The sequence below is a fragment of the Canis aureus genome, chromosome 10 (genome assembly GCF_053574225.1).
Source record: "Canis aureus isolate CA01 chromosome 10, VMU_Caureus_v.1.0, whole genome shotgun sequence".
NCBI lineage: Eukaryota > Metazoa > Chordata > Mammalia > Carnivora > Canidae > Canis > Canis aureus.
In genome coordinates, this window is record NC_135620.1 from 61,797,300 (window position 1) to 61,803,609 (window position 6,310).

Here is a 6,310-nt window from a genome sequence, read left to right on the forward strand (position 1 = left end):
TGAAAAATCAGATCTGACTACACTGGAACAGCATTTCTGCCTGATGTGATACCGTTCTTAGGAGTATCTGCAGAGTGGCTGACTCTGCGATGGGATGTACCCTCCAGTCTGCAAGCACCCAGCATTCAATCACAAGGCCAGCTTCATGATCTGTTTGGCCATTAACTATTTAATTTCAAAGCCTTAGAACCAATCTGAAATCCTAGTGGCTTTTGTATGGTTCCTATAAACAAGGATAAATTACCAGCAATATTTCCACATAAGTTCGGGTATGTAATAGACAGCCACTGTCAGTAATCTTTCTGTGGGCCAGTAAATAATTTATGAGAAAGCCAACTGACATAATTTTGTGTTCAAACACAGGGCCTCCTAAATTTAGAGTTTAATCCATCTACTAACTTAAGGCTGTTGAAAATATAAAATAGTAAACAATAATTCATAAGTAATTACTCATAATAAATACTTTGTGTAGTGTGGTCTTTCATTGTAATAGATGTCCTAAGCAAAGAAAATAAATATCTTTTACACTCTTTATAATCATAATAGATTTTCTATAAGCAATCATATTAAAAGCTAATTTTGGTTAAAGAGATTGTGAAAGCATTCAAAGAAAACTATTATTCTGCTAATGGATATGGAGGGACAAGGACAGATAGATTTTCTTCTGGGAAGGGAGTAGGGATGAAGGTGTTCGAGGGATAATTCATAGTGTCTTGTTAGGAAATATTTTAATTTATTGGCAAAAGATATGAAACAGTGAAGGGGATGCTATTATAATGTTCTAAATAGAGATACCAAATCATCAGTGCTACTCTGTTTCTCTTCTCTTCATATATTCTTATAATAGTCCCACTCTGAGGTATGTAATGTACTCAGTAGTTCTGATCCTTAGTCCTCATAATATCCATTACTTAAAGGAGGGTCATTTTCCTAGACTCTGTCACTTTGGTTTATTCACTGGGCAGAAGTGAGACTGTGGTTTGAGGGTTGTCTTTTTTTTAAGATTTTATATTTATTCATGAGAGACACAGAGAGAGAGAAGCAGAGACACAGGCAGAGGGAGCAACAGGCTCCCTGTGGGAAGCCCGATGTGGGACTCGATCCCATGCTCTGGGATCTCGCCCTGAGACAAAGGTAGACACTCAGCGCTGAGCCACCGAGACGTCCCTGTGGATTGAGTTTTCTGGTAACTGTATTCAGCATCAACCAACAGTGGCTCAGCAAGTTGAAACACACCATTCTGCCATTAAGCATATATACTCTCTCCTCTCAAATCTGCTTCCCCTACCTCCATTTCCTAAAGAGTTAAGGAATGGCATTATGCTTCCTATTCTGATATTCTATGATTAGATCTTCCCAGCAATTATATTTTCTCAGAGTTCTCAAAATTAATAAAATGTTCCAAGTCTCCGGGTCTCCCAAATTCAAGCACCTGCACGTCAAACTAATAAAATAAATCTTATATGCCAGAAAAATAGAGCCATACTCTTGTGGAGTCTTAAGGAAGGTAATGCAGGGTAATGTAGAAAAACAATTAACTGAAAAGGAGGAGGGAATCGTATTATCCTTGAGTATCTCCACTCTGAAGGCAGACCCTCAGAGGAACTGAAGTGTTGCTCAAATGCTAAATCTAGGTTTTCATGTAAATTATATTCAGTAGTTCCAAAGATTTGCACTTACTTGTATCTGAGGACTTTATTCCCCAAATGATCAAATTAAACATGAGATTGTATCTCACATATCACAATTTTGCCTTAGAGCCAGAACTCTAAGGCAAGAGCTCTAATATAATAGAACAAAAATATAAGAATAAACGTATCAGCATTTCTAAAAAAAAAAAAAAAAAAAAAAAAAAAAAAAAAAAAAAAACCTGTACATCACAACACAAAACATTCATTCAATTTATACCTGAAATATTTCTGGTAAAATCATTACTAAATACAATTCCTTTGGGGAAGTATTTTCATTTAGATCTCCCAAACAGGTTAATTGCTTTACTTTTTTAGATTTCCATTTTTAATGGTACTACATAGCATTTATTTATGATCAATATTAAAGCCTACTCCACAATTGATATATTTTATTGTTTGAAAACTCATCCATATCTTTTGAACTGAGTAAGCCAATTATGCAGCCTATTGCACACAGCTATCTTCCATGGAAATTTCGTCTTGCTCAAGAGAGCAGCCATTCTGTATATCACAATACCTGCTTCCTGTCATACATGATTCTACTGGGGAGAAGGCATCTGGATCAAGAGTCACTAATCTAAAGTTTGACAAAATCCAAATATAAGTGAGGTGAGGTGACCGAGAGCGAGACTGTTTCCAAAATACAGGATACTGCTAAAATTGTACAATCAGATTCTCTCTTTCTGGAATATGAAATAGAAATAGAACCAGGGAATTATTAGGTGGAGAAAAGTTGAGGAAGATGCAGAGAAACAATGCAGAGGACCGGAGGTCCCATGAGTATAGACTAGTTTGGACTAACCTCTTTGTACTTATTTCTTCATCTGAAAAAAAAAATGGATATGATAACAATATGTCAACTTTATAGATCTCTTTTGATAATTGATGATATAATACTTGTAAAGCTCTTAGAGAGTCTGGCATATTGTAAGTGCTCATAAAAGTTAAATGCTGCTCACATCACATTAGAGTAGAATAATTGTTTTAACTCTCTGTCTCCACCACTAGGCTCTGAGCTTTCTCAGAGCAGGGACTGTCACTCTTCTCTACATCCTCGGTTAATGGCACGGCACCTAAACACAGTGCTTAGCACATTGCGGGGCCTTCACTATATGTTCATTAGATGACTAAAATTAAGTTTTTTCTGCCTTTACTCAGCTTCCTCACTTTTCTCTTCATACCCACCTATCTAACTCATCATATTTGAGGGCCCTAGGAAAACCAGTGTATTCAAGTAGCAAACTGAGGTTTAGTTCATTTTTATTATTGTTTTGTTTTCTCAGTCTTTAAGTCACTTTATTTTTCTTGCATAAAACTACATGGTAGCCACAGTTGGGTCCTCTGCACAGAGACTTTGGTGTGCCTCTTTATAAGATCGTGAGTTCCTGATAGACTTGGTGAACACAGACAGTCTCTTTCCAGAGGTCGGGGTGAGATAGCTGTAGGTCTTGGAAATGGCATCACGAATGGCCTCAGTGGAGTACGTGGGTGGCTCAGTGGGTTAAGCATCCAACTCTTGATTTCAGCTTAGTTCATGATCTCAGGGTAGTGGGGTCAGGCCCATGACAGGCTCCTTGTGGAGCCTGCTTAAGATTCTCTCTTTCACTCTCTCTCTGTCCCTCCCCATCTCACACTCCCTCGAAAGAAAGAAAGAAAGAAAGAAAGAAAGAAAGAAAGAAAGAAAGAAAGAAAGAAAGAGGCCTTGGTGAAGTTGCCCAGGGTGTCAGTGCAGCCCCTGGCCAAAGTGTAGCAGTCACCAATACCGGCCATCATCAGTAACTTTTTGGGCACAGGGGCTAAGATGATGCCAGTGCCTCGGGGGCAGGGATCAGGGATGAGGCACAGTGCCACAGCAGCTGGTCACCTTACATGGGAGAGTGTAGGGTTTTCCAATGTCATTTCCCCAGTAGCCTCATGGAAGGGAGGTGGGGGAAAGCTTGGCCAGGATGGTGGCCCCACTGATGGCAGTGGCTACCTTCTTGGGGGTACTTCACATCCAGACCAAGGTGTCTATTGTAATCTCCAATGGCAGAGATGCCTCTGCTGTCCAGGATGGGTCTGCTTTTGCACAGGGATGATCTTCAAAACCTCATCCTTGAGGGATGTCCCCCGGAAAGAGTCACTGATCTTAGATTCCCTGATGTGCAGGAAGAAGAGATAGATCTCCTCCAGGGATCTTCAAGTCCTTGATCACGTGGCCCAAGTTGGTGATGCAGATTCACTCCTTGCCTGTGGCCCTCTGCAGGCTCCATGGCCTCAGCCCTTGCCTGACCATGGCCATGAGCCTGACCTGAGATTCCAGTGCCAAAGCCACCCTGGCAGCCACCTCGGTCTCCCAGGGCCCTCTAGGCCCTCCCAACCTTCTGCAGCACTGGCAGTATCCGCCTTTTCGTGCTTTCTTGAAGATGTTAGTTCACTTTTAGTTGATGTAAGAATCAACCTGATTTTGCCTTATTTTCTATGCTAAAAATTACATATACTTCAAGTAGCCACAATCTGCTTTCACAAATAATATGGTTGAGTCAGATACTCAAGGTATGGAGGACAAGATGGGGATGTAGGCAAGGCTCGGAACTAATGAGGTAAGAAAGTCACTACCTATCAGTTAGATTCCCAGTAAAGATTTAACAGAACACAAAATTGCAGAATTTTAGGATTAGAAAGAGCTTTAGAATTTATCTAGTTCAATTTAACTTTGGCTTTATAGATGAGGAAACTGAGATCCAGATAGGACAAAGAATTTATAAGACTTAAGACAGCTCAGGACTTAAATATATGACTCCTTCTGGCAATAATAGTCCTTCCTCTGTACAACACTGCATAGCAATATATTTGCATGTCCATAATATAAACTAATATGGTATATTCAAACTATTATAATACTAGGACAAAGTGTAAATTCATGGCCTTAGATTTAACTTTATTAGAGGCAAGCAGCTGTCTAGTATATCCTTTGGGAGAAAATAATCCCAGCCGCAATGATGCTCTCTCCATCATCATCTATAAATGTACTAAATTATTTATTAATGAGTATCACAGATGTCAACCAGAATGGAAAACTAATAGCTTATAATGCTTTAATTTATTTGATTTACACATATTGTCAGAGACAACCTTTATGGAGGAACATATAATAATTAAGCACTTGTCAGAATGGCTAAATGTCACTATAAAATAAACTAGCAATCCAAATCTCTTGGGACAGTTTTGATATGTCACCCGTTCTCCCGGGAAGGGAGGCTTTTGAAAGCACCATATTTGCAGAATGTAGCCAATGTGTCAGGTTAATGGAATCAATAGATTTCACTTATGGAGCTAAGATGAGCGAAGGCAAAAATCCAGGCTAATTATAGGAAATAACAGGTAACTGAATTTTAGGAATAATGTGGATAAGAATGGATTATTTTAATGAAGGGTCAAAATCCTTGTTAAATAGATGGCCTAAAAAATCTCTTCTTTCTCTCCTCCTTCCTCTGATTTTCCTCTCCTCTCTCCTTTTTCCTTTTTCTTTTCTTTATCTCTATTTTTTATAATAACTCCCAAACGTACCTAATAATTTGTGGTGCTTTATACACTCTCTACTGTCTTTTCCTTTTCTACATCTTATATCAACCCTGCTAGAGGATCATTAATTGTATAGAAGAAAAATGTGTATTTGTAACTTTTTAATCATTTTAACATTTATATCATATTTTAGCCCATTTGAGAGCTTTCCTCAAGAAGACTCATTAGTAAATTTCCTTTAGTTCTAGAGTTATTCATGAATTTTCAGAGATATTGATTCATAGATGGAACGTTTCAGAGATGGAAAAATTCTGGAGCATTCCTGTGGATGATGTCTATTAAGATATAAGAATGATGTAATGTTGCAGTGATTCATACTACAATTAATTGTTGTTTTTTTGTTTGTTTGTTTAAATGCATGAAGTTTCAATACTTTACATTTTATTCTCTCATCTTTACTTTTTATTATATAACTGTACAAATAAATTAGCAGAAGAGTCAAAAGGGATTCTGCTTCATGCCATGATGGAGTAACAAGCAGCTGTTACTCTACTTCCACAAACCACTATGAAATTGAACAAAATATATGAGAAGCAATGGTTTTTAATCATGGGACAAGGGTATGGTAGGATAGTAGTCTTTGAGGGAAGGGAAACATGAAATAAGTCCCATGTTTATCTTCTTTTTCTGTATGAGGTAACTTTCCAAACAATGATTCAGGCAGTCAAACCCAAGTGAAACCCTGTATCTCATTGAAGATAGAGAGATTTAAAAAGCTGAAATTTAGGGGTGCCTGGGTGCTCAGTTGGTTACGTGTCCAATTCTTGATTTCAGCTCAGGTCATGATCTCAGGGTCATGGGATTGAGCCCCGCATTGGACTTCACACTCAGTTTGGAGTTTGTTTGAGATTCTCACTCTTCCTCTCCCTCTGCCCCTTGTCCTGCTCATGCTTTCTCTCTCTCTCTCTCTCTCTCTCTCCCTCTCTCTCTCTAAGTAAATAGATAAAATATTTTTTTAAAATAGCTGAAATTTGTAGAGCATGAAGCTATAGAAGAGGGACCTATATGGTGGTTGCAAGGAGGACAAGAATCTGAATGGATACCTTCTAAATATC

At 38.4% G+C, this 6,310-nt stretch overlaps 1 pseudogene; it reads right to left on the reverse strand.

Moving 5' to 3' along the window:
• Positions 1–2,987: 2,987 nt before the first annotated feature.
• LOC144321544 (small ribosomal subunit protein uS5-like) lies at positions 2,988–3,966 on the reverse strand (annotated as a pseudogene).
• Positions 3,967–6,310: the final 2,344 nt, after the last annotated feature.